The 27059-nt window shown below is 42.5% G+C and overlaps 1 protein-coding gene across 3 annotated transcripts in view; it reads right to left on the bottom strand.

The window, feature by feature from the left end:
* The window catches only part of ST6GAL2 (ST6 beta-galactoside alpha-2,6-sialyltransferase 2), a 169865-nt gene that overhangs the window by 33802 nt on the left and 109004 nt on the right, over positions 1-27059 (bottom strand). Inside the window, exon 1 of one of the 3 annotated variants that reach the window (XM_032441971.1) lies at positions 13235-13320. The exons of 1 other annotated variant lie outside the window; for it this stretch is intronic. The gene's annotated coding sequence lies outside the window, so the exon portion shown is untranslated. Of the gene's footprint in view, positions 1-12869; positions 13066-13234; positions 13321-27059 lie in introns of those variants that run through there. One more of the 3 variants, XM_015849796.2, reaches the window with a different exon arrangement.

The raw sequence follows: 27059 nt of genomic DNA on the forward strand, positions 1-27059 counted from the left end.
CACGCTTAATGCTATTAACATTTAGATGATTCTCCCTTTTATTTCCTGATTTGCATCTATATTTCACGTCAATAATGCTGATAGAGAAGCTTTACAATTAAAAATTCTAAAGCAGATATAAGTGTGCTACACAGCACCCTGCAAGCAGAGCAAAAAATCAGGTTATCATACTCATGTTTTGCAGGATGGAACGGCATAGACTTGGGCATTCACAAAGCCATCCACACGTTGCCACAGAGCTACACTACAATCCTGCAGCATCTTAGGGTCCAAAAGTATTAGACTTCACAATCTGAAGACGAATTTAAGAAGAACTGTGTAGCAGATTGGTTGCAGTAAATGTAGCTTATAAGTAATACAGATAGCTGGATGCAGTGACACTTTTGTCTAAAGATGTTCAACTTTTACCAAATTTCTCCTTCTATTTTAGCCACTTTTTGAGATTGTGTAGTCTCTTCAGATTGCTCAGAAGACAGAAGTTATTAACACTGAGCTAATTTGTGATGAAATAGACTTATTGTACTGATAAGTTTTAAGCTTTAATTGTTAGAATTCAGTGCAGCTCTTTATGAATCCTGTCCAATGTGCTTTCATGATTCTCAATGGATATTATTTATCTGACTTATTTACTAATTATTTCCAAATTAAAAGTGTTCCTCAGGTATGAATCATTTTTGATAAAAGAACAAGCAGACTTGCTCAATTCTTTTTACAACAAGCAAAGAAATTGAAGCAACAGAATTTCTATAGATCAAGCAAATAGAAACACTGATTCTTTTGAAGTGTTCTCTAGCTTTATCACCACAAGCAGGTAAGAATTTGTGTCTGTTAAACCTTCCATGCCATCATTGTGCCAAGGTACTCTGCTAAAGTAGAATATAACCATTAAAAGCTATGGTAAAAGCAATATTCCAGACCACAGACACTGTAAATGTCACAGTCTCCATAAGGATGTGGAGTGTAGAAAAGCACATAGAGAATAATCACATATTTTCAAGCCACTTAAACAGAACATTCCCAAGGGCATGCTGTACAGAAGCCAGCATTAGGTAACACACACAGTTTCTTCTCCAGGCATCACAGAACCCAAGCGTATGCAAATTCTAATTCATTGCTTCTCTGCCAAGCACACTGTTGTAAGAAAGAGGCACATTGGTGTCTTTAGCTTAAAATCAGTTTCACTTGGCTTGGACATCAGAAAATCAGGGGGAAAAAAACGAAAAGACTTTTAGTATACAACATTTGCTGTCTGAAAGCACTGACTTATCTGGAAAATGCAACACTGTTATTATAATGTGCACTTTACGCACTCTGCATACCTCTCTAGAACTGTTATTTCTGCAGCATTTCAGCCACGACAGGTGAATGCTGACTCTGTACTACAGTTGTGAATATTTTTCCAGCATTACCATGTCACTATAACAACTCTCTGATTTCTAAAACCTTAGGAAGATCAGCAGTCCCATCTGGAACACTCTCCAAGACTTATGAACCAGTCAACCTTGCTGTAAGACTTGACCCAATCTGCCTTTATGTTGATGACATGATTTTTCAGCATGTCTGTTTCCAAGTCACTTGACATTTTCTTGAGTGTTTTTCATGCGTGAGGCTTGTAATTTTCTTCTTTTGTAACCTCACTTCAGATGGGTGGAAAATGAGAGGCATATTTTGGTTAGAAAGGTATTCCATTTCAAAATTCAAAAATGAAACTGTTTTCTTTTGCAGATCTGAATGAAAAACAAAGAAAAAAGTCAATTTTCCTTAAATCTCATAGCCACAGTGGAGCCGATGTGGTATCACATATTACTTTCTGAGAAATGAATGGCATGAGGTCATGAGCAATCCTCTTGCTGATCTGCTATTACTAATCACACTTCTACACTGCTGATTCCAAACAATTTAGGGGAGGGACAAATCACCTATAGAAAGAGAACTTGGCTTCACTGAATTTTTGAGCCAGATCAGATGTCTATCTTAGCCGTGTTCAACTGTTCAGTAGTCAAGGGAATGAATTACTATTGGCCGCTGCATCAATTAGCCATGGTACTGGTACGCCTTTCTAAGCACAGCTGGGTGTTGCTGCAGCAGCAGGCAGTGCTGTAACACTGCAGTTCCGCAGGCTATTCAGTTTTTTGTCCCTTCTCTCAGTTTGTGCAATGGGTTTATAAGGCTCCTTGGAAACTTTCATCTGCAAGCACAGGATAAAGCAGCACCAGTAGTAACTCAAAGCTTTGCAGTTTGGCAGTCTGCAGATTGCAGACACGCTACTCCTAGAAACGCCAAGACAATAAAAACGCATTAAGGTGATCTCTCCCACTGTGGCCTTGCTTACTGAAGAAATCATTCAAGGACTCTATGCAAAGCACTACAGAGACACACAGCAATGCCTGAGCTAGCTCAGTAATCAAAAGACGCACACTTGTACCTGTATGACTTGTTTTCCACTTCCTTTTTGATAACCTTGGCTTCACTGGCATTACCAACTGAAGAATCTTCAAGGCACTTTCAACTCAAAACAGGTGATATTCTTTCGCAGAATGTATTAGTATATCTGATCACTGGTTTAAACAGCAGTGATCACATTACACCCATTCTGCACTCTTCTCATTGGCTGTCTATATAACAGCAGATTGATTTTTAGCTGGCAGTGTTCATCTTTTTAGAGCTCCTAATAATAAAAACGCCTGAGCAAATAGAAAATGTTTTAATACATATTTTATGCAGGCACTCTTTCACAAATTAAACCATGATAATGTGCTGTGTTCAGACACTTACAAGTTTGTACTGGGGTTTGTCAGGCAACGAGCTACCTCCCTCTAGTACAGGTGGCAAACAGCACAAAGACTGTCCTTGCACCTACTCAGAGCAGGCCTCATGAAATGTGGCAAGCACCAGCAGATCCTGCCAGCAGCAGACATTGGGTTTTCAAGAAGCAGCACCTCCTGACTTCTCCAGAATGTTTCCTGGTGCTTTTAAACTCTAGCTCAGGAAAAAAAACACAATCAAGCATCAACATCAAACACTCTCAAGTGCTGCCTCAGGGTGAGGCCTCATTCCAACTTGACATCTGTTCTGCCCTGCTATAAAGTGACTCAGTGAAATTAATTCAGCATCTTTAAATACAGCACATTCAGAGGCTTTTGCTCATTGTCATCCTTTTGGCTTCGCATAACGTTAGCAAGTTTCTGCAGCATCATGTTTTGGTCCCACAGCATCCAGAAACCAGTACTTGGAGCGGAAGAAAGGGAGGGTACATAACAGGCCTAACTCCTAACTAGAATAAAATCTCAGCCAAGGCACTCACAACTCGAGAAATAAAAAGCAGTTTTTATTTTTAAGGAATTCCAGGGTCACAGCCTGAACCAATGAGTGAGCTACAAGAGTACATGAGTGCCTGGAGCAGCAGGGGGGTCTGGAGCCACCCTACTTCCATGCAATCTGAGTCTGCGCAGGTTCCCCCCTTCCACCCGCCCCTTTTCTCTTCTGCAGCACCACTGTATAAACGAGGGAGGGTCACATTCCTCAGCTCATCCCTTTCTCCAAGCTGTTACCAGGAGGGGTGAGTTAATTCCTTCTGATATCTTTTCCTATAGTGCCTATTTCTCAAATAAAGGCTCTGTCACTGCCCTCAATTGCCCTACAGACTCCATTCTGCCAAGCATAGAGGTGGAACCTGTGTTATACAGTGAGCTCTCAAACCAGATACTCTATAAACCTCTCTCCAATTATAACGAGGTGGAAGTAAGACTGCAACTCCCTCTCTTACGCATATAGAGATAGAGCTAACATTTCTTCCTCACCACATTTGCTCATACACAGCCATACTCCATGTAGCTCCAAGCTATATTGTTCTGAATGCATGCTTCCAAAAATAAAGAAATCTAAAATAAATAGGAAAAATACAATCAGCCTGAACAAGAAATATAAGTGATCAATTATGAAGGAATGAAGCTCAGTTATGCAGAAATATTTCTAATGGAGAGATTAGCTTTCTATACCAGCTTTCAGTTTAACCTTCATAACTTCAACAAAGTAAAGCCCAGCCACATGAAATTTCACAGCCATGATCTTGTGCCAAGGAAAGCTTCTCTGGAAAGTTTGAGGTAGATCAGCCAAGACATCTTGGAGATATGAGAGTTCCAGAAAAGTGTTCTACATTTCTTGGACTGTTTCCTAATTTTTTTTGGCTCATCATAACTTTAAAATGGTTGACTTAGACATTCCAAATTTGCTTGGCTACTACTGGTGCCTTGGAGTAGTTGCAGGCTATTTTATTACTCAGTGTGGGTTTGTGCAAATTCTGAGCGCTGCAGTCATTAACACCACACGCTGGCTTGTACATACTGTAGACAAGCCAGTCTGGCCTACTGCAGGCTCCTTCGTCACCTCATCAGCTATGCTCACGAGGCAGTGCCAAAGCCCACGACCCTTCCTTCAGGTCCAACAGGGTGTAAGGACCTGGCCAGACTCGACGGCCTCCACGGGGGAGCTACATTTTCCCATGCTGAAGAGAAATGGTTCAGTGATGCTTCCAAGCTTCGCCAGCACCGAAGTGCTTCAGTGGAAAGCTAAGCACTAGGCATTGATGGTTTTCTCCTCAGACTTGCTGCTGTCTGCTCACCACACCTTCAATCCATACTAAGCCTTATTTTTCCAGAGAATATCCCCATAACTCTGAAGTTCCCCCTCTTCTCCATGGATTACTGATTCAATCTGTTCTCCATTTCAACAGAAATTGCAAACTCTTTGCTGTGATCTCTGAGCTTCTTTTGCAGCTTATTTCCTCTCTCCGCTCCATTCCCTCAGTCTCCAAGGGCCTGCAGAAAATCAGGAGCCACATACACATAGACACAATATACCTCATTAAGCTTCTGGGTAGAAAACCCATGGGGAAGATCTCAGCCCTCAAGAATCAGATTTCCCCTGAGCAAACTCAAAGCTTTGATGAACCCAGGAAAGATTCTGATTAAGGAATTTGCTCCTGGTGGGAACGGCTCTGTTCACAATCTCAATTTTGATAATAGATACTATGGCAACCTCATGCATCTTTTGACATAGCCTTCAGCATGGTCAACTGCTTCAAATAATTCTCCTGTCTTTGATATTTCCTTTGACAATGGCTATCACCTGCAGAGTCACCAGGAAAAATAAGCATTGCACAACTGATCAGTAGTGGAAAACATCCGGACACTAAAACCACTTCTGAGTGAAGTAGGTTTCTACACAGAGAGTGCCTCAGTTACAAAGAGGCCTATTCTTTTTGAGATGCACACATGCGTGACTCCCATTCATAGGAGTTATGCCAGTGCATCAAAAGCAGAATAGGCTTGAAAGTGCGTACATTTACCAAACACTGATCCCACACAGAAGAGCCTTTTAACAACAACACATTCTTTGACCTACTGCAACTTACTTTTGCTCTTCAGAAACAAAGGGCTTTGCAACCACCACAGCACTTACATTTAAAGGTTTGTAATATGAGCACAAAAGTCCATATAACAATCTGCTCAGAAAATAGGAAGAACTGAATTTTTCCCCACATTTCTCATCCAGTTATGTATTTGTCATAGCTCTGTTTGTCATCTTTTACATGCTGATAATCACAGTCAAGACGGATAAGGCTTTGAGCAACCTGATCTTGTAGAAGGTGTCTCTGCCCATGGCAGGCAGTTTAGAGACAAATGATCTTTAAGGTCCTTTCCAAAAACTCTACAGTTCTATAATGATACCTCAGAGCTTCTTCAGAGAGACCATGAAAAACTATCAAGGCTTACAAAACACACAACCCTAGAGTGGACTGGCACAAACCTATGGAGCTCCAAGGAGAGCTGTAGAAGGGGTTCTCTGGGTCTCCCACTGAGCTCCTACTAGGAGGCTCCTGTGCTCTCTGGGAGGATGTGCTACACTGCTGTACCTCACTGCCTCAATGCGTGAGCTAACGAAAAAAGCATGAGAAGAGGCACTTTCCTCCCCCAGTAATCCACAGAGGACCAGCACCAGCCTGACCTCAACTTAACACTTCGGCTGTAAACTTACTTAACACTTGTATAAGAATTTATTTTTTCAAACATACTGATGGCAGCATATGGCCCATCGACAGGTTTATTATTATAAGACACTTTTTCCACCAGGTTATAGTCTTTTTTATAAACATATGTTTCAGCACATAATAAAATCCCTAAGAACTCTTTCTGAAACATAATCACTATGCAGGCGCGGAAACTACTTTTCAAGGTTTGTCGAGATAATGAAAGAAACAAATCTTTTAAACAGGCTTCCAGTTTTCTAAATATCCTTTCCGAAATGTCTTTTAAATCAAAGGCTATTGAGAGCCATGCACGTTCAAAAAAGAAAAAACAAAAGTATACCTCCACTTTGTCAAAACAGTCATTTTTATACTGAGTAAAACTTCTACCACTAAGCAGACCTTTTAACTATGCTTTAAATCAGAACATGTGTTTTATGGGTGAATGATAAGCTTCCGAAAAAAAAAAAAAAAAGGTGGCATATCACGGGTGGCATATCACGTCAACACCACACAGCTACCGTCACACAAACTCATGAGAATAAAACTGCTCAATGTTCTGTGCCCTTCAGCAGTGCTGTGCGTGGAGTCAAGGTAATCAGATCTCAGCCCTGCACCCCCATGTAGTGTGCTGTAGCAGAGTTCAATGTCTACAAGCATGTGGTCCTCCAAACCACATCTGTGTCCTTAAGAAATAATGTTTCTTGTTTATGTAGCTATAATGCAATTTCTATACAAGAACCACAGTTTCCAGAAAGACCCCTACTGTACAATGCTTTCTTCAATAATAACAGTATACAATTTTCTTCAATAAACTCCTGCGCTCCTCTTACTCTCAATGCTTCTATAATGTCATATGATATATTTAGCTCGAGCAGGCTTTGCCTTCAAACCAACTTTTTCAGTACATCAAAATACAACCTAACTCATGTATGCTTCCTAGGAGCTTTCCTTCCTACAACCCAAGTTTATTGTCTCCTGCTGAAAAGAGCCTGCAGCCAGAATACAATCTAGGAATCACACAAGTTAGAATCAAAGTCTACCTGAAGTCAGTGAGAGACCTCAAACCTATTTTAGGAGGCTAAGGAACAGGCCTAGCATTTGCTGAAGACACTAGAGGACTTCCAGACTCTACAATACAGAGTGTTTAGTATTCCTTAAGTGCTTGAAAATATTTTGTAACCACTGTGAAAATTTCACTGTTATTTAGGTTGTTCTGGGGAAGAATGTGCACTTGGTTTTGCTTCTTTCTTCCTACAACAAGGCTGCCCACAGTTTTAAGACACTAGAAAAAATGATCAGCCACTACCGGATTTGAAGTTTAAACAAATAAAATGACCTCAGTTTTATCACGGGCATGCTATTGTAATTGGTATGCATGAACATACATTCAAAGGAAACTCATTTGTTAAAATTAATCACTGACTTCTCCGCCAGACTATCACTAACTACTATCAAGTCTGGACGTGATCAGCTTCACCAGGAGATACAGCATACCCTCCCTAATGCTTCCACAAGCTGAAAGCCTAAAACCAGTCAAGCCTTTGAATAGTTTGCAAGCAACTCCATCTGGAGCTAGGACCTCATCAAAACAGCTGTGCACTCTACTACTTTCTGCCTTTATGGATTAAGTTTTTATAGGAGAGACAGTGAATTGTTGGTCTTTCTCCGCAAGCAGACAGAGCACGGTTAGCAATCACACTTTGCTGTGCTGGAAGTGTTTGGAAACACTTAGCTGAAAGGATTGGTTTTGGGCTAAGATGAGGCATGATGTCCTTGTTAGCCACTCTAACGAGTCATTTGACAAGGGGGCTGGTTCTGCTCAGCTAATTGCCATGGCTGCTTCTGGAAACCTGTCTATTAGAAACCACATTTCACAGGTGACTGAACAGCCATCAGATGGGAACAGCTTTCATTTATTACTGGCCCATATTCACAACCAGAGCATTAGGGTGAAATGCACCATCTCCCCTTTCCAATCCTAAGCTGAACAACTGCTCTGCACACTGAAATATAAAACATCAACAATATTTTTCAGATTCACAAGCAATTGTGTTAAAACTGTGCTCTGAACCAGCACCTTTTTATCCAGGAACAAGTCTGACAATTAATAAAAAGAGGATACAGTAGATACTTCTTTATCGATAAAAGAATGTCACATTCTGCATTTCTTGGTGATGTAAATATCTGAAGAATGAGGCCATTTTGGACCCTTACCATAGAATACATCATTATATAATCTACAGACAAAAAGTGTTTACATTGGTTCTTGTCCAAAAACCTTCAGACCTTCAGAGACAGCATCATACGTGGAAGAGATCTGGTATATTGTAGACAGTATCAGAGCCTTTGGTGAGGAACAGGCAACACTGATGAGACCAGAAGTTAACCTTCCAGCAACACACAGAAAGGCAGCTCCACTACCAGAATCAGAAAGAGAACACATCAGAGCAGAGCTACTAGAAACCGAGGATTCCATAAAGATCCCTTATCAAATTTTACGCCTGGTGACATAATGGAGTAACAAAACTGCAGAACAAATCACCACATGTCACCAAGCCTTCCACACCTGGTGCGTCACATCTTAAAGCCAGACCAACACACATTACAAGGGAAGGAACAGCTTTCCTTCTCCAACAACCATTTGGTTCGCATGATTTTGCATTCAGCCTCCAGGGAGCACTCATAGTCACTTTGCAACCCTAGCTATAAAACATCCTAATCTCACACAGTTTTATACAATTCAGTACAATAAACAGATGACTGTACCAAACCAGAGGGGTACAGTGACAACTGCAGAGCTACGCAGTGAACAACATTTACTTTTCTTTTAGATTTTAAAGATTCAGCCTTCCAGAAAGCACAGGGCAGCAGTACACATAACCAGCTGTGGGGACATCTCTTCACCAAGACATAACAGCAAGAAGGGCCACCATGTCCTGCAGCCCCGCTCTGCTGCACTCCCTCAGCTCCCAGTGGATTTCTGGCAGTTTTTGGCAGTGTAGAAGAATTGGCCTCTCCAAAGCAATTGGTGTGGAAGAGGGCTTTGAAGACGTGTAGACAAACAGGCTCTGTCACAGCATCTGTTAGGAGCAAGATCCCAAGGTCAAGGACCCTCATCAAGAACACTGACAACAGCTCCCTGACATTTAACTCTTCCAGCATTTATCCCTCCAGAAACAGCCAATCTTTGAGAAATGTATGCCACAAACATAATGATGTTGGCATGCTTTGCCCTCAAGGCCAAGAATCTGCTTACAAATATCCATGCTGCTTACACTCTATGTAAAATTTCCAGGCCAAATAAAAAGAGAGAATCATTTCTTTTCAGCATCTTCCCCAGATGAAGGAAAAACAGTTTTCAGTGCTTATACTACAGAAAAGACTGGATATAAAACATAAAACAGCCATAAGATTCATAATAAATATCAGGGTTTTTTTTCCCCATTATTCTCAAGTATGAGACAGCAGTTGTATTCAGCTTCGCATATGATCTTGTATCCTAGACATGACAACAGGAGTTCTGCTGGAGGATGGCATTCATTATGGAACTAATATACAAAATAAAATACATGAATAGGGTTTTGCTGTGTAGTAAAGAGTTTGTACAGATTCTTTGTAAGGCAGATTTCATCCTCTGCTGATACATTTACATCTGCTGGAAGAAACAATCTCAACTTCAGTAACTGTATAAGACTTCCAAAACATTCAAGAAGAAACAAATCAACAGCAACTTTCCCATTTGCGCCATGGTTTGATGAATTCTAAATATAAGGGGCAAGACCTACGGGAGGTCAAAGCATACCCTGTGAGAGCAGGCAGAACTATTGCTCTGTATGACTACCAACAAAATCACGCAGCAACTGAGCACTTTTTGGTTATGTGAATTGGAAACACAGCGGCGTCAGCTATAAATGAGAACCTAAAAAGCGCAAAGTTCAAGGAAGGAGAAGGGGGGTGAGGGGGAAGCCATGTACACAGCTGCTCCAAAAATAGCCATGGCCAGATAAAAGTCTGAAAGCAATTATTTTGGCCGAATACTGTACACAGACCACTGCGCTAAGCTCCTATAATTAAACAAGACAAAAGGTCAGATGGTGCCTAACAAACCATTTACTACATTAATTATATTCAAGCGAGGCAGCCTAATGCTTCGAAATAACTAACAGCAAGGGAAATAACTTGGGAAAATATCTGATGCCATAAATTTCTTTCTGTCCCATTCATCAGTACCAATGCTGGTAGCCAGCCTTTCTAGCACACTCGTAAAGCACAAAAGGGATACCGCTTAGTGTCAGGAAGAGCTATTTAAGGGCTGTAAACCTTTACTCAGAGGAACCCAGCAGTCTTACTTGACAAAAATTATTCCTGCACGACAAAAGAAGTGGTAATGCCAGATTTTGTGTTCCTTGAATCAAGTGCCTACGCCTTTGTTCCAACATTACCAGGTCACTGAGGGCTCAATTTTATTGTAGCAGCAACAACATTTCAACAGACCATCACAGATCGTACCCGGTTTCCTTCTGACCCTATTCCCCACATTCGCCTTCATGCTGATCATGAATCACTGGTATACATCTGCAGCTCTAGCAGCATCTGAAGCAGCTTCTTATCAAGATAATTAATATTAGAGAGGTACTTAATGCATCTTGGCTTCTTTTAATGTCATTAGTAGTTAAGTACAAGGAAAACGAGCCAATGCCATATGCCCAAATAGTTCACTGGAGATTGCCTGCCAACTGCAAACAGACCCCAGCAAATACAGAAAAGTGCCCAAAACAGTCTGAAAATTACTGCAGAGAGATTTACATACAATTTCTGATGGGCAAGCACTATTCCAAAGAGTTACATAAAACCCTACTAGTATATGCAGTGACCAACATGCAGCATCAACTCACAATACTATCATGAGGATGCTATCAACAGGATGCTGCCTTATCTTATTTCATCTCATGAGTGAAATGAAAACAAGCTCCATTCCATAGAATTAATTTCTATTTTACTTCCTTAATTTTTAACTGGGAAACACTGCATCCAATTTGATTCATATACAACTATGCGCAGGAGTGCAAAGGAAACAGTCACTGTGCAGATTTCAAAGGACACAGATAAAGTCAACAAAGTCATATTTCATACTTTGCTGCTAGGATGCTTATATATGCAACCCTGACATCCCTGTAAGCACATTCTGTAAAGTTTTTATAATACTTTTCCTACTTGTCTGGCCTTTCTTTCCTTTTCCTCAGTAGGAAACGCATCACAAAACATAGATGCTAGAGATTTGTTACAAAGCAGCGGAGCTCTGTGTTTTCTATGCATCCCCCAACTCTGAAAGCACAGCATGGACAATGCTGGGAAATCCTGTCCCCTGCCCAGAAGAACCATAGGAGAAAATAGTTTTCTTGCTACTGTTATCAGGGGTTGGGAAGGTCCTAAATGCCATCACTGAAGACTTCTGCCTACAAAAAGCTCAAAGTCAACACTTTCCAAACAAATGGTGAGCAGAGGATGCTCCGTCAGCTGCAGAACCGGTACTTAATATCCATCTCCCTGTTGGCACACACAGGCATCCCCTCACCTCAAGACTGTCTGAATAGGCTTCTCACTACATCTCCTACCAACAGTACAACTTCTGGTCACACAAAACCAATGGGTAGCCACCAGAAACATCATTTAAATCCGAAAGCACTTACGAAGGAGAAATGCCTCTTAGCTGTATTTAAAATAAAACAAAAATAAAAACTCTTTGAAAACTCATAAGAACTTTATCTTTTTATGGAAAACTGCAGAAATTCTTCCCCCCTACCCCATCCAAAAGCCCCACTGTATCAAAACCAGCTGAATTACTTTTGTGTGAGCTTTCCAAAACAAATACGTAGACGTGTTAGAATTACCTGGATGCAGACACCCCGTCTGGAAAGTTTCATTGCAAAGGGTTAAAGTTCAGAAAGTTTGCAAGACTGGAAAAAGGAAGAATCAGCCCTGAGAAGTCAGCAGAAATCTTAACCCCAAGGTCTGCCGCTGCCCCCAGCCTGCTACTGAATACTTCCTTCCAGATGAAGCAATGAGATGCCTAAACCTTGCCCCAGCAGTTAGCAACTGAAGTGCTCGAACGAGTAGCGTCGACGCATTTTCTTCCCCCCTCCCACCCCCCCACTCCAGTACCAATTGAAACACATTGCCATGACGGAACACGCTACAGAAGATAGCTGAGCGTTAGGGATGATAACGCTCCACCTAACGATACACGCTGCTCACAGAAGCGATCTGCGATGCTTATTAGCGGTAAATTCGGCGAGACCTTCTTTCTTCTTCCTTAGAGGCTATCGATTTCTATATGTCCATTACTTACAAACGCAGTCTACTAAGCGAACACGGAACTAACAGAAAACCCTGAAAAAGCAACAGTTAAAAAAAAAATAAAATAAAAAAGGGAAAGAAAAAGAAAGAGAGGAAGAGGGGAAAAGAGAAGGAAAAAAGAAAAGAAAAAAAAACTGAAGAAGAAAAAATCTCTCATTTAAATTCCTGGAAAGCACCGCTTCTCTAAACGTATCTACCCTGGCTCTCGGAGCAGGGGAGCCCTGCGAAGCACACACACCCTGCACGCTCCCCGCCTGGGAGCTGCTCAGCCACGAAGCCACTGAGCAGTGCCACCGAGAATCCATACGGCTTCGCCTATAGGATTTTCCTCCCAGAAAACGCCGCACGGTAGAAACCCTCCCCCTTGCCCTCCCCCCCCGCAACACCCCCTCCCCCTCCACAAAAAAAAAAAAAAAAAAAAAAAGAGAGAAGAAAAAAAAAGAATTAAATGAACAAATAAAGATGCCGGGGGTGCCCTACGTACCGCACCGCCGGGCTCAGGGCGCTGCGGGGCGCCCGCCCCACGAGGCGCAGCAGCAGCAGAGGCAGCAGCAGCAGCCGGGGCGCTCCGCCCGGCCGCCGGCCACCAGCAGCACCCCCCGCCGCGGCTCCCCCCGCATGCTGCCGGCCGTACGCACAAAGCGCAGGGCGCGGGCGACCGCGGGGGCGGGCGGCACCCCGGCTCCCGCCGGATGGCAGCGACGCTGGAGGGGAGGGGAGAAGAGGCGAGGCGGGCGGTTCCGCACCGCGCCACCCCCCTCAACCACCCGCGGGAGACACCCCCCACCCCGCTAAAGGACAGCCCCCCCGTGCACCCTCCTCCCCACTCGCTCGCCTGCCCGCCGTTACCTCTCGGTCGAGGCCGGCATGCCGGCGCTGCCCCGGCTCATTGTTCGGGGAGGGGCGGCACCGGCGGGAGGGGCGGGCGCTGCGGAGAGGGGCAGCCCCGCTCCCCCTCAGTATGGGCCGCGTGGGTCGGCTCCGCTGCTCCCTGTGGGGGAGATGCGTGGGGATGGGGGCGGCGGTCGTCACGGGGCTCCGGAGCCTGGAGGAAAGTTGGAGATGCGCTGTGATGTGGCACCGCTGGGCCGGAGAGTGCGGCTCCGGTACCCGTGCGGCGTGGGAGAGCCGCAGACGGCTTTGGCTCTTGAAGATTAAGCTGCGTTAATTAAGGAAATATTTTAAGCCGAAGGGTCTCCTGAGAAGAAACGCATTAAGTCCTTCGTAAAAGCAGGGAGGATCGCAAGGCGAGGCAGCGCGGTTTGAGCGGAGAGCACAAAGGAAGCGAGAGCTCAAGTGGGTGTTAGAGGAGCTCCGGTGAGCGCTGCTCACACCGCTGTACCCGGCGCCCATCGACCTGCTGGGCTCGCAGTGCTTCCAGCCACAGAACGGGAACCGCTGGTAGTGCATTGTTTCAATCCTTCCTCGCCTTACTGAGCACTTAATAATACCTCAGAGCGTATTTTACTGCCTTTGTTCTTGATCGATCAGTGTTTTACTTTGTAAATAGTCTTAGTAAAATACCCTAAGTAAGTTTTCACGTTCAGATAACTCTGCAGCACTTAGGTAACATTCGTCGCGCCGGATCTGTGCTTTAAGTTTGGTGAAAGGCAGCCGGGAGTGAAGCTTCATTGTGCCCACATTTGCGAAGCATGAGATGGTGAGAACAACGCGCCTGCAAAAGGCATGCCTGCAAAGTGAGGAAACAAGTGTGGAGAGCTACGCAAATAGTAGCAAAGCAAAAGCAATTGCAGTCGGCTGAACTGAGATGAGGCTTTGAAAATAGGAGGGGAGAAATGGGTGTGAAAGGAAAGCACCATCAGGAGCGAGTTAGCGTTTCAAAAGATGAGGATTGAGCTTGCCCCCTGTGCCAAAAGCAAATGACTGTAAATCCCAGAGTCCAACCACTTCTTTATTCCACTTAATTGTGAAGTTTCACGAATTGCGGCACAATTAATGAATAAAAATAACATTTCTTTTCCCTCCGAGCTTCGTACATTGGAAAAACAGGTTTCAAACCTGGAGATAATTTCTTCAAGAATATAAAAGTTAGGTTTAATGGAATCATAGAATCGTTTGAGTTGGAATGGAGCCTTAAGGGCCATCTAGTCCAACTCCCCTGCAAGACACCCCTACAGCTCCATCAGGGTGCTCAGAGCTCTGCCCAGCCTGACCTTGAGTGTCTCCAGAGTTGGGACATCATCAGTGTGATGAATGCCGTGATGCAACTGGGCTGATTGTCTCACACTCGTGGCATAAAGGCAACAAAAATGCTGTTGGTAGGGACTGTAGGAATATACTTATACTGGCTCTATTGACACACCACTGCTTGAGGGATAGAATGTAAATGAGTAGCATAAATTAAGTGGACAGTACAGAAAAGTCGGTAGTGCTGAGATATTCTGTGTGGGAGACTGAGATGGCTTAAATGCTGTATCAGGAGAGCATGTCACCCAGAAACTCTCTTTCAGCAGTTCCAGAATGAGCTCTTGGCTTGGTGGCAGATAATGCCGGTTGAGCACAGTTTTTATTGACTGCAGTGGGAGCTGTACCTACACATCTAAATGTAAAATTTATCTCCAGGAAGCAGGTGGAGTTAGTCTGCAATCTGCTACGGTTTGCTTATGCCTTTGACATTTTGCTTTTGGCTTAGGCTCTGGACGCAAGAGCTCTGCATCTTGCATTTCTCACCACTGGCCTGATTCTGTCTTCCATTACAGTGGTGTAATTAAGAAAACCTTCCCTGGAAATTAGGAAAGGAATTGGTGCTCATCTGTGAGATGAGCATCAGGCCCCGCTGATGCTGAAGTAGCCCGAAGGAAGGTCTGAGATCAAAGTAATTGCTGAAGAGTCAGGATGGTAAAGAATTCATTCTCACCTGTTCACAGCCTGAGGAATTTGTCTTTTGTATAAATGGATAACAAAAGGCTAAAGTTACACACAGATGATGCTTCTTTGTTATAAAGCTTAACTACTGGTATGGGTGCATCTATCACTTTGTTTTGTTACAGTGTTAGAACATGCATATAAATAAAGGGGATAAATAACCTGACTTACTATGTCTAAGAGTCACAGTATATTAAAAATTGTGACACAGAAAGCTTTTGCTTCTCTTTGAAAGAAGTTTTATAACAGATCTTTGCAGTCATCATTTAAACTGGCAGCGTACAGTACACAAAGACCCTTAAAGACCTGGTGCAAACTTATTCAGCCCTGTCAAAGTAAGTCCACAGCCACTACAGTTCCACTGAAGTACAGGAGAAATTTTCTCTCGATTCTATCAAGTTTTTCCTGAATAACTGTGGTTTTGTTTTAGTGTTATGCTGTTCTGAAGCAAATTGAAGCTAGTAAGGTTGCTGCAGTGAGCAGGAGCCTCCAGGCCACACATCACGTGCTTCTTGTTGTACCTTGTTCATACAGTCATAGATTCATTAAGGTTGGAAAGAATATTAAGATGATCTAGTCCAGCTGTCAACCCATCTCCACCCTGCCCATTAATCCATTCTCCTCAGTGCTACATCCATGTGTTTCTTGAGCACCTGCAGGGTATGCTACTGGGCAACCTGTGCCAGTGCCTCACCACTATTTCAGAGGATAAATGTTTCCTAATATTCAACACAAACCTCTCCTGGTGCAACTTGATTCCATCCCCTCTTATCCTATTGCTGCTACTTGGGAGAAGAGGCTGGCACCCACCTCACCACAACCTCCTTTCAGGTCACTGTAGAGAGCAACAAGGTCTCCCCTGAGCATCTGGACTCCAGACTGAACAAGCCCATCTTCCTCATTTACTCCCATAAGACTTGTGCTCCAGGCCCTTCACAGCTTCATTGCCCTTCTCTGCACACACTCCAGGACCTTGATGTCTTTCTTGTAGTGAGGGACCCAAAACTGAACACAATTCTTGAGGTGCAACTTCACCAGCACTGAGTACAGAGCAATGATCACCTCCCTTCTGCTGCTGGATGCACTATTTCTGATGGAAGCTGGGATGCCATTGTCCTTCTTGGCCACTTGAGCACAGTGCTGGTTCACATTCAGCCAGTTGTCAGCCTGAGAGGATGTGTGTGGTGGTTTACTGCTCTCTTGCTGCAAACCTTGAAATCCCTGCTTGAGCAGAGAAGGAAGACACACACTACAGCTCCATCCCTTAAGCATCCCTGGAAGCAGTGAGCCTGGATCATTGGAGTTGCACTGCTGGGCCCTGCTCCTCTGCTCAGGCCTCTCATGAGGGACTCACAGTCTATCATTAGTGTTGACCATCAAGTAGATTTTCAGTAAACTGTAGGTACTGGTGTTGGCTTCTGTGCATTTCAGACACATTTTGATGTTGCAGTGTCTGACACAGTTGTGGATTTAGGAACAGAGCCTACTGAGCTCAATTAGCATGTGCCCTTGAAGAAAGAGCATGGTTTGTTTTCCTTGTGTGGGCTCATAGCAGTTGACTGTTAGAATTGCCTTCACTCAAAAGAAAACTGTTTTGTTGCCCTTCAGAAGTATCCTGATGGGCTCAGTGGTGAGATGACTCATGAAGGTTTTAGAGAATATGCCCTGTGAGGAGCAACTGAAGGAACTGGGGCTGTTTAGTCTGGGGAAAAGGAGGCTGAGGGGAGACCTTATTGCTCTCTTCTAATATCTGAAGGATGCTCATAGAGTGAGTGAGGTTGGTCTCTTCTCACTGGTGACAGGTGACAGGATGAGGGGAAATGACCTCAAGTTGTGCCAGGGTAAGTTTAGGTTGGATATCAGGAAAAACTTCTTTACTGAAAGGGTTGTTAAGCACTGCAATAGGTTCCACAGGGAGGTGGTTGAGTCACCATCCCTGGATGTGTTTAAGAACTGTTTGGATGTGGTGCTCAGGGACATGATTTAGTGGAGGGTTGTTAGAGTTAGGGTAGTATGTGGTTAGACTTGTTGATCTTGAAGGTCTTTTCCAACCCCAGTAATTCTATGATTCTATGATTCAGCAGGGCTCTCAGTGGTTCTTGTACTCTGGAGGGCTTGGCACCCATAAGGGCTCCATCTTTGTGCACAGAACGCATGTGAGAAAAAAAAGGGGAAGGCTCTTGCCAGCATGACATGGGGTATCTCTAAGGAAAATATGTGTCCTTTGAGGGAAGTGTGTGTCCTCGCACATGTGTCTGGAAGGCTGGCACAGACACAGGCTGATGCTTGTCCACTCTGAGCAAGGTGTGGCAGGAAATGTAATGGAATGGGTCTGAACCATTTGCCACCAAATGAAGCTGAGCCATCTCTGAAGTTGTGCTGGGTCTGAAAGATAAGAGGGACATTTTTTCTTTCAGGTTTTCTCTGCTCTTGAGGAATAAGTGCTCACTTACTCCTGGCCTCACCTGTGTTAATAAATGACTCCTGTCCTTCAGTGCTGGTTCAGATGTGGGAGAGGGTAATGGAGTCACAGACTATTCTTTGCTTTACTCCCCCTAGCATTTGCCTTAGGAAAGAATCACGAACTCCCATGTCCACAGCATGGGCTTTCAATCAGACAAGAGTCACCTGTTTGTTTCTTTACCCCCCTGCATAGTACAGTAGGTTGAGCCAGAGCTCACTTCAGTTGTTCCTCTCTTTCAAGGAGCCAGATTCATACGAAATGTTAAAAAGCTGAAATAAGAAGATGAATATGCCAGTGCTATCTTCAGATTGTGTTTTCTTCCAGTTTTCCTATTATTTCAGACATCAACCCCAAACTGTAAAATGTTAAATTCAGTTGTGTTTTGTTAGTAAGAGGGTGGGGTTTCAGTGTGAGCTGGGCTGGAAGCCTTCTTTCCCCTCTGGTGTTCCACCCCACCAAGCCCAGCAAACATCCTTCAGGTAAAGCCACAAACATCATAAAGCTCCATTCATCCCATTAACAAGGTAGCAAAGCCTCCATGAGCAAAAGACCATAGCAGCCCAAGGATGCGTGCAGTAAAACATTCATAGTCTGGTTGCTTTGATCAACTCAGGCAATGAACTCATCCTCATTTCTGCTGAAGTCCTGTAAGCTTGTTTGTTTATCCCCATTACTATTTGTGGGAGTGTGCCTTCGTTCCTTATTGCTTTCAACAGAAGCTGAGGTTGCTAAAGTCACTTGTAGCCTTTAGAAAAAATCTTATTAAAAATCAGTCATTGCAAAACTTTACTGGGTATACCGGATATGTACATAAATGCCTAGAGATATATGAGTTTTGAAGCAAATTTTGTACACAAAATTGCTCAGAATTAATCTCTGGCTGTACTGTGCAGGACTGTGATTTATGGAAGCATTATTGACAAGCTGCAGTGGGCTGGCTCTTCAGTTGAAAAGGTTAACTGAAATAAACATGTTTATATGGAACAGGTTTTCAAGGGGGGGAAAAAAGTGCCACATCTGCACAATCGTCAAGAAAGGAGAAAGTGTGTGTGTATGTGGGGGGGGGGGGGGGGGGGGTGGAGGGAGGAAGGCTTTGAAATTACAGCTCTCTCAAAGTACAGTGGGATACTGCCTTCCAAAGAAGAAATACATATTTAGAGGGCTGGCGTTATAGCAGCAAGGCAAATAAATATTCATCCCTTGACTCTCTTGCAGGCTCACTGCCCTTTCTCCAGGCTGCGTGCTCAGAGGCAACCTGACCTCTGTAGAGGCAGGGCTGGGGGTCACTATTTCAGGCTATGCATCAGACCACAGTGCAGCAAATTGTACACCTCCTCTAGAAGAGAAGCAGCCTCATGTTTTGCCATCAAGCCTATCCTCATCACTACAACCAGCCTCAGGGTAGCAGGTTTTTCTAACATTAATGGAAGGACCAAAAAATATGCCATTTGATTGGAAAGCTCTCAAGTTCATCCTCAGTGCCTGCTGCTACTCCCAGTGTCCCCCCTCAGATCATTTGGCCACTGACCACAGGCACTTGCATTGCAAGGGCAGCATGAAAATTTCCCACAAGCAGAGGCATGTCTCTCGAGCCAGCAACAAATTGAAGGAGGAATTCGTAGCCTGAAGTGTGATAGCACTTTTTCCAAAGCCATAGACAGTTTTCACCTGGTTAGGAACTGAAGAAAGTTTTCTGGTAGGAGTTGCTTTATACTTCGGAAATGGGTCAGCTCTTTCTTGTTAATTTGAAATGCAAGGGAGCTTTCCCAGGAGTAGCTTGGTTGCTGGTTATTCATGGCTGCAGAGCTAGTTCTTGCTAGTATACTGTTTCATGTAACTTTGTAGCTGAACTGGGAAATGCTGCCTTGCTTTCTGCCCTATACAGCCTTAAAAAAAATAAGGCTTGTTCTCCTCGGCAGGAGGGTGCAGATAGATCAGCATAGCAAAACAGTTCTCGTCATGCATACTTTCCAAATGCTATAAGACAAATAAAGAAATATGAACGGTGCTGTGGTTTAATGGCTGTTTGCATCCATCCAGACTATGTATCATATTCTGTACATGCAAATACTTTTTTTTTTTTTTTCAAGATTGCTAAAAACACAATTAAAGTTCTTGTTTTGTAGCCAATTACTGCCACAAAAAGAGTCAGCAATTTTTATCCACCACTGTAAAAGGGAAGGGTTGGCAAAGCCCATTCCTGTCTTGCTTTGGTACTTTGAGATTCAAACTTTACAGTGCAAACATTACATGCTCTGTTTAAATAATAGAAGCAGGAGTTCTGACATTAATCTGGGAAAATAACCTTTAGTGTGCTTTGTGTTCCCCACCTTTTTGGCAGCACAAAAGATACTATACAACTTCATTCTCCTTTCACTCAAACATGTTGTAGTTACATCTGCAAATGTGAAATATGTTGCAGAAACTGCTTAAATAGATGCCATTACATGCAAAATGGGAAAGTAAATAGAAACATACAAGAAAAACTGTGTTTTGAAATGGTGTCACTTTTCTGTAAGGAACGGGCTTTGGAAAGACAACTTTAATTAAAGCCTTTATTTTCCAGCTCATTTCACAGTTTAAAAATAGTAAACAGCGTAAGTAGTATCACCCACTTGGTGATAAAATTTACTCCTTCCCTGGGGGGAAGAAAAAAAAAGGAAAAGAAAAAAGGAAGAGACCATTTTTGTGCAAGAATTATGGAATTTAGGCACATGTTAGAGTTAGGGTACTATGGTTAGGCTGCGGTTGGACTTGATGATCTTCAAGGTCAAACCTGAGTAATTTTATGTTTCCATGATATCACCAGTGCACTAGGCACATATCCCTTTTCTCAATTCTCCTGGCCCAATTGAAGCTGCTCAAGTCCACGTCTTGCCCTCTGCTGCTTGTCACTATCCTTCTTCCACAAGTGGCTGCTCTACCACTACTTTAGCAGGTAGGAAAGATGGGATAAAAATAGTGCTAACTTTGCCTCTGCCACAGCTGGGACCTTAAGTCTCCCTCTGCTTGAAATGGGTTCGTTATGCCCATGGACTGAAACTGTTTTCAGAAATTAAAGGGTTTTTCCTCTTTTTTTCACCAGAGACTGCGTATCTTCCAAACTTTCCTGCAGCTTTCTTGCTGTATCAGTGGCCTTCTGAAATCCGCAGTTTTCCTTGAGACAGAAATCTCAGTTCATAGCAAAGGGTGGAAAGAACTGTTAAAACATGATTGAAAAAGTTGCAAGCCAATGTTTGAGAAGTATTGTTTTATTTTTCCTGTTAGCTATAAGGAAATGATTCAGGTGAAAGCAGTTGTGGATCCAGTAGGGCAGCTCCCACCTCCTAAACATTTATTTTAGCAACACAGGAAAGGTGGCGGAGAGCTGGGAGAAGGGAATTAATGTTAGGGTTGGCTGGAATATAGAGTTCTTTTCTGAAGAAAGAATGAAAATGTCAAGCCTTTTTTCTTCATTGAGTTGAAACAGAAACATTTCAAGAGAGCTCAAGGAAAAACACTTTCAGAAAAGCCAGTCATCAGAGAATTACTCTGAGATGCACAGGATTTCAGGTGTGAGGTCTTCCTCACCAAAAGCAGACTCACATTGCGGGTGGACACCCCACAACCATTGCCTAGTCTCTGTTAAATGCTCCTCTTTCCCTCCTTGTTTTCAACAGAGAATGGAAATCTCACTGGATGTAATGTGTTTCTGTTTTCATTAAATTGTAGTTTTCTGGCAAAAACAGCAGTTTGAAAAATTATTGGCAAGATCATCTGAGCATAAATAGCTTTCAGAATAGAGGGAATGCTATAGAAAAAAAAAATCGGATCCAAACTCTATTCTCAGCTTGAGTGGCAAAATATCAGTGCAGCTGAGGGCAACGTGCCCTTTGATTTGAGAGGGAGGTGAAGCTTTTCTCCCAGCGACTGAAATTAATACTGTGTCCCTTTTAGTCCAGTGATGTTTATACAGTACCGTTTATTCTCCTTTTTTTTTTTTTCACCTCATCCATCATTCACAGTTCAGATTTCTACAGCGATTCCAACCAAGTCAGTTTACTGTACAATGCAAAATGAAAGTCAAGTTAATTTCGCGCTCTACCCACCTCAGTCTGATTAACGCAAATTAAATTTTGTGCTAATAAGACTGAGTGTGTGATGATAATTGGAAACCCTTGAGTTCCCTTGACTGCGGGGAAAGTGCTGCTTTTCCCCACATTATGAAAACATTTGAATCATAGCATCTGGGAAATTTGCAGGAAACTGTGGTATCAATTTAGGGTCTCTGTATAATACGTATTCAGCATCTGTGAGTACATATCCATCTCAGATTGCAGCCCTTGGAATATTTGGCCCACCTGCCCACCGGAGAATGCTAAGGGAGCAGTGACACACACTTCATAAGAGGAAACTTGCGAACATCTGTGTTTCTCTATTACATGGATATCCTCTTGGGCTAATAACCGGCTTCTCTGCCTTAAATAATTGGACAGTTCTTTAAGTCTGTATCTGAAGTCTGAACATGTCAGATAGAAGTGCTGCTAAGATTGGAAGCTTTCATCAGCCATTTGGAGAAAGAGGGAAACAAAACTGGAAGTGAGAGCTGAAGGACTGGCTGTAAGGGAAAGCGAGGCAAAACAATGCTTGGATCTAAAGATAAAAAAAAGCTTCAGCGTGGTGAGGTAAGTATTTGGTAAATATGAGTTTGAGTTTATGGTCCTATTCCATTTCAATCTAGACATTTCCTGTACTTGCTAACTCAAAGAGTGATGGCTTTCCTCTGCTCCTGGAATGTACTCTTGTTCCAGATATCAGCTAGTCCCAGGAGGAGAAGGTAGTAAAGTCAAAAGTAAAACCACAGCAGGTAGGATTTGAGAAGAGGGTCACTCTAAGGTCTGGGATTATGGAAAAAGCTGCTACCAATGAGGTCATGCACCTATTAACGATGAGTAAGACCAAGGAGATGTGTTAGTGTGCCTGGTGCCAAAGATGATGCAAGAGCACACTAAGATTAAGGTAATGTAAAGGCACATAAATCCTGTGTTCTGGAATCCAAAGAAAGAAACATAGTGACTACCAGATAGGATGGGAGTAATTGCAAATATACAGAGCATCTTCATTTCCTGAAGGGAACTCATGGGGAAGTATATCATCCACAGCTACATCTCTTAGCAGCAGAACATCATGACTGTACAGTAAGTTTATTAAATATGAGACAAACATCTTACAGCATGCCATCCTAATGAAGGGCTTGATAATCAGCCGTGTCACTATTTACCAAAGAGCTGTTCAGCTGATATCTTGAAGTTGAGCCTTGCTCTCAAACCCTGTAATCCATGCGAATTTTTCATTATTTTGTATGGAGGCAGGATCAAATGCCTAATTGGAAGAACTGATGCACCACTTCTGTGAGTCTCTATCAGGTCTGAATTTAGTTTTAGCAATATAAAAAGGGCTTCTCCAATTTGTCCTCTGTCTCTCTGACAAATAGCTTTATAAAGTAAACATTCAGTAAGGAGGAAGAACACATTGTACATAGCTATAACAACAGCATGTTTTTGGTCTGACTGTCCCATAATATATGAAAACAGAGTATAAAAGAACAGTAAGTATAAAAGAACAGTAAATAAGACAGAGTTTTGAGCACAAGCTAATATACTTGTACATAATTTCTACTGCAAAATGAAGCAATGGGTCCTGTGCTTGTCCAGCTAATAATCCTAAATTTCTTCCCCTCTTTCTAATGTGGGAGTATAATTTAGACGGGGAGTACTGTGTGAATGTGGCATCATCTTGAAACAACAACTTTAAAATCTGACACAGGTAATAACGCTCGTTAATTATATTCCACATCTGTAAAGTGTATGCACTGCAGTATGTATTAACAGAGCAACCTTTGGCAGGGAGCTTCCTGTATATCTGTAGCCAGAATTCTCCTTTACAGTTTTCTCATCATTTTGTACAATGACAGTTTAGTGATCTTTAGGAGTGGGTAAGTAAATTGAAGATTTCTATGAGGTATAAGTGAAAAACAAATGAAGAGGTGTTGATTTTCTAGTACTGTGTACTGTCACCTGCATCTGTAAAAGTCAGCTGAAACCTGATGACTCATAACGTGACATAAGCCCAAGATGCCAGCATCAATGGAAGTTTTTCTTTTTTCTTCTTCTCTCTTTCTCACTTTACTTTGGGAAAGTGATTTTACTGGGTAAAACATATACACTCATGTACCAAGTATGGAATTGCAACACCGACAGTATTGGCTACAATCCTACAAACACTTGACTATTTGTGATTTGATTTTGGGGTGCGAACGTCTGATGAATCCTTGATTTAAATAGCTGTTGTGCTGCCACAAAGGTACAGGGATATTTCGTCAAGACCTAAAAATCTCACTTGAACCAGAGGAGTCCCTCAGAGCATAGAGAGATTTTGGTTTTTCTAGTTCTCAGGATAAAACTAAGCATGGTACAATGTTAACCCATTGATCCCCGTGTCTGCTGATATTCATCAGGCTGCTGAATGAATAACTTGTCAACCTGTGCAAAACATCTGCTCTCAACTCCCTCAGCCCCACTCACTAGAAAGGAAGCTCTAAGTACACTGCTCTGCTTTTTTCCATGTGCTCCCTCCACAGCCCTGCAGTCATCACCAGTGTCCCCTCCTTGGTGCAGGTCCCACATAAGCAACCCTGACTTCGCACTTTCCACCCTAAGGCTAGAGGATAAGGCAAGAATGGACTTCAACCCAATAAGGCTGTGGAATACTGGCTGTGGTATACTTCTGAGTGGTTTGCTTGGCTTCAGTAGAGAAGTCACATTTTTACTTGTCAATGGCTGACTTCTGCTAAATTGTAAGCTTGAATGTTACCAGCAGGCTTTTGAGCCGGCTATGTGATTGGGCTTTTAACAACCTGTGGCATAAGGGAAAACGCATTAAGTCATTGAGAATATTTCATCACAAAGGAGCTTTTAAAAGAACGCGTCACATACACCTGCAGAGAAGCATCTCAGATAACTGAGTTGATGATAGTGGAATGAGTAGAGTGTTTGTTGAGAGTCTGACACTGCATCCAGCACACAGTGGACTGGCATTATAATTAATTAATGCTCATAGATGCATCCTTAGCACAGATACTATGCTTCTTTGTTCTTCATCCTTTGACAGTGGAATGCATGGGAGGTGAAAATAAACAGTCAAATGCTCTGTCATTTTTGTCATGTCTTCTTTCTATTTAATGCCTCATACGACTGCAGGTTTCAAGGTCACCTTATTTACTGATGATTCTCTGTCAGCGGTAGTATCAAATTTGTGCAGAAATGAATCAAAATATGTTTACTGCAACACTCCTTTTGGCTCCTTTACACCTTTCCCTTTGCTACCAGTGTTAAAATAAACATATTCAATTAATATACAATTAAAATTTGCATGAAGTATGTGTCTCAGAGCCCTGGTGCTTAATGACTAGCCACGTTATTCAAATAGCAAACCAAACAGGAATAAAAATATTTATAGATGCGGTTTTTCAGATGGTTTTGCAATACAGCCAGAATGGGTAATGTATGACGAGATTCCACAATCACTTTTCTCCCACACACATATTAATGGAAACCCTTGCAACCGAACACAATTGCATACATCTCTTCTTCAATCTGTGCGTAGGTTATTACTATAGAGATGGAAGACCTGAATACATAAACCACTTACTGCCCTAACTGCAGTAACAGAGCCACAAGTCATTGCTTGGATGCATCCATCTGAATTTTTATTAGTTACTTCATTTTGATGAAGGTGGGTTTCTGCCAGCGTCCTGTTGAAACTCAATCTTCAAGAGATGTTTGTGCTACCCAGGCTTCTGAAAGGTAAGGTAAGAAATTGGCAAGATAAATTGCCAGCCCTAATATCTTTTTTAAGTTGAACATACATTACCAGTAGCACATCTTGCTGCCAATTTCTGAAGGTTACCCTAAACTGAAAGAACAGGCTGAAAATATTTTGCTCTGATGATGCACTCATTCCTTTCTTAGCTGTCTGGAGCATGATACAGGTTTGCATCATATTGTATCCTCTGAGTCTAAAATTCTCAGGTGTTTTTCTACAGGAATGGCTGTTTTCTACAACCTGAAAATTGGGCCCATATGTGTTGTTGTATGCAGTATACTTACGGGCACAGTCAACATGATGACAAGCAATTCTGTTCATTGTCAGAAAATCTCTGGCTGACATCAGCACATGTTTTGAGAGCTGTGACTGTCCATGCACTTCTGTGTTATTTTGCCTTGTGCACTGGAATACAGCCGGGACTTCACAGACACACTTCTTCCTAGGAATGATCTCTACCAGCAACACCCAGTACCTCATTGACAAGGTGGTATTAATTCCAGTCTGATCTTTCCTTTCCCTGACTTCTTGCTTCACTAAGGCAGTGTCTCGGGTTTCTTTGCTATCCAAGCATTCTTTTACATTCCTCTCATTTTGCAAAGTGATTTTTCTTGCTTAACTTCTTGTGACAGCCATCCATCTGGTTTGTGTTCTCATCCATTTGCCAATGACTCTCCCTTCATTTACAGGTATATTGGCTATGCATAAGATGCATACACTGCCAGATATGTTCTAACTAGAATAAGATTTTAGCAGCTCTTGCATCAATAGTTTTAACAGTTCTTTTTGCCTAATTCCTGTCAATGTACTTCAGTTTTTTGTTGGATTTGTCTCAAAGACTGCCTTCTATTGGATTACTTTATCCCTGTCAATAAAAACAGAATCTTTGATTAACCAACCTGTCATAAACCATCACAAACCATTCTAAGGATTCAGATTGGACCTTGTGCTGAGTTGTTAGATTCATGTCTTGCTGATAGGGGAATAACATTTGTTTTTTAGAGAGAACATTTTAGATATTCAGCTGACATCCAGCCAGGTACTACCTATGTTTCTCCCTCTCCCTCCTACTTAGGTTAATAAAGAAGTTTGTAATTCCTCCTCACATGTGGGCCCCACTGAAATGCTAGGCAAGCTCTTTCTGTTGCTTCAAGTCCCACTGCTTGTCCAAAGAGCTGCTTTTTTGTCCTTCAGTTGTTGAAGACATGAACTCCAGGCCATTTTATCCCCTCAAGAATTGTCCTGGTCTTTGACTCATGGTAAACTCAATCACAGGCAGCAGTGGGTTGAGATTTGGGAATTATGGCTCTGTAATATGGAGATTATGGTAGTGCAAAGCACTCAGAAATGTGGTGTTGGAAAGCGCATAGATGAGATTGGTGTTAGAACTATATTGCTATTTGCATTATTGTATCTAGGTGTAGGAAAAAAAAAAAAAAAAAAAAAAAAGCAGTGAAGTCA

This window comes from Coturnix japonica, chromosome 1, assembly GCF_001577835.2.
Source record: "Coturnix japonica isolate 7356 chromosome 1, Coturnix japonica 2.1, whole genome shotgun sequence".
NCBI classification, from domain to species: domain Eukaryota; kingdom Metazoa; phylum Chordata; class Aves; order Galliformes; family Phasianidae; genus Coturnix; species Coturnix japonica.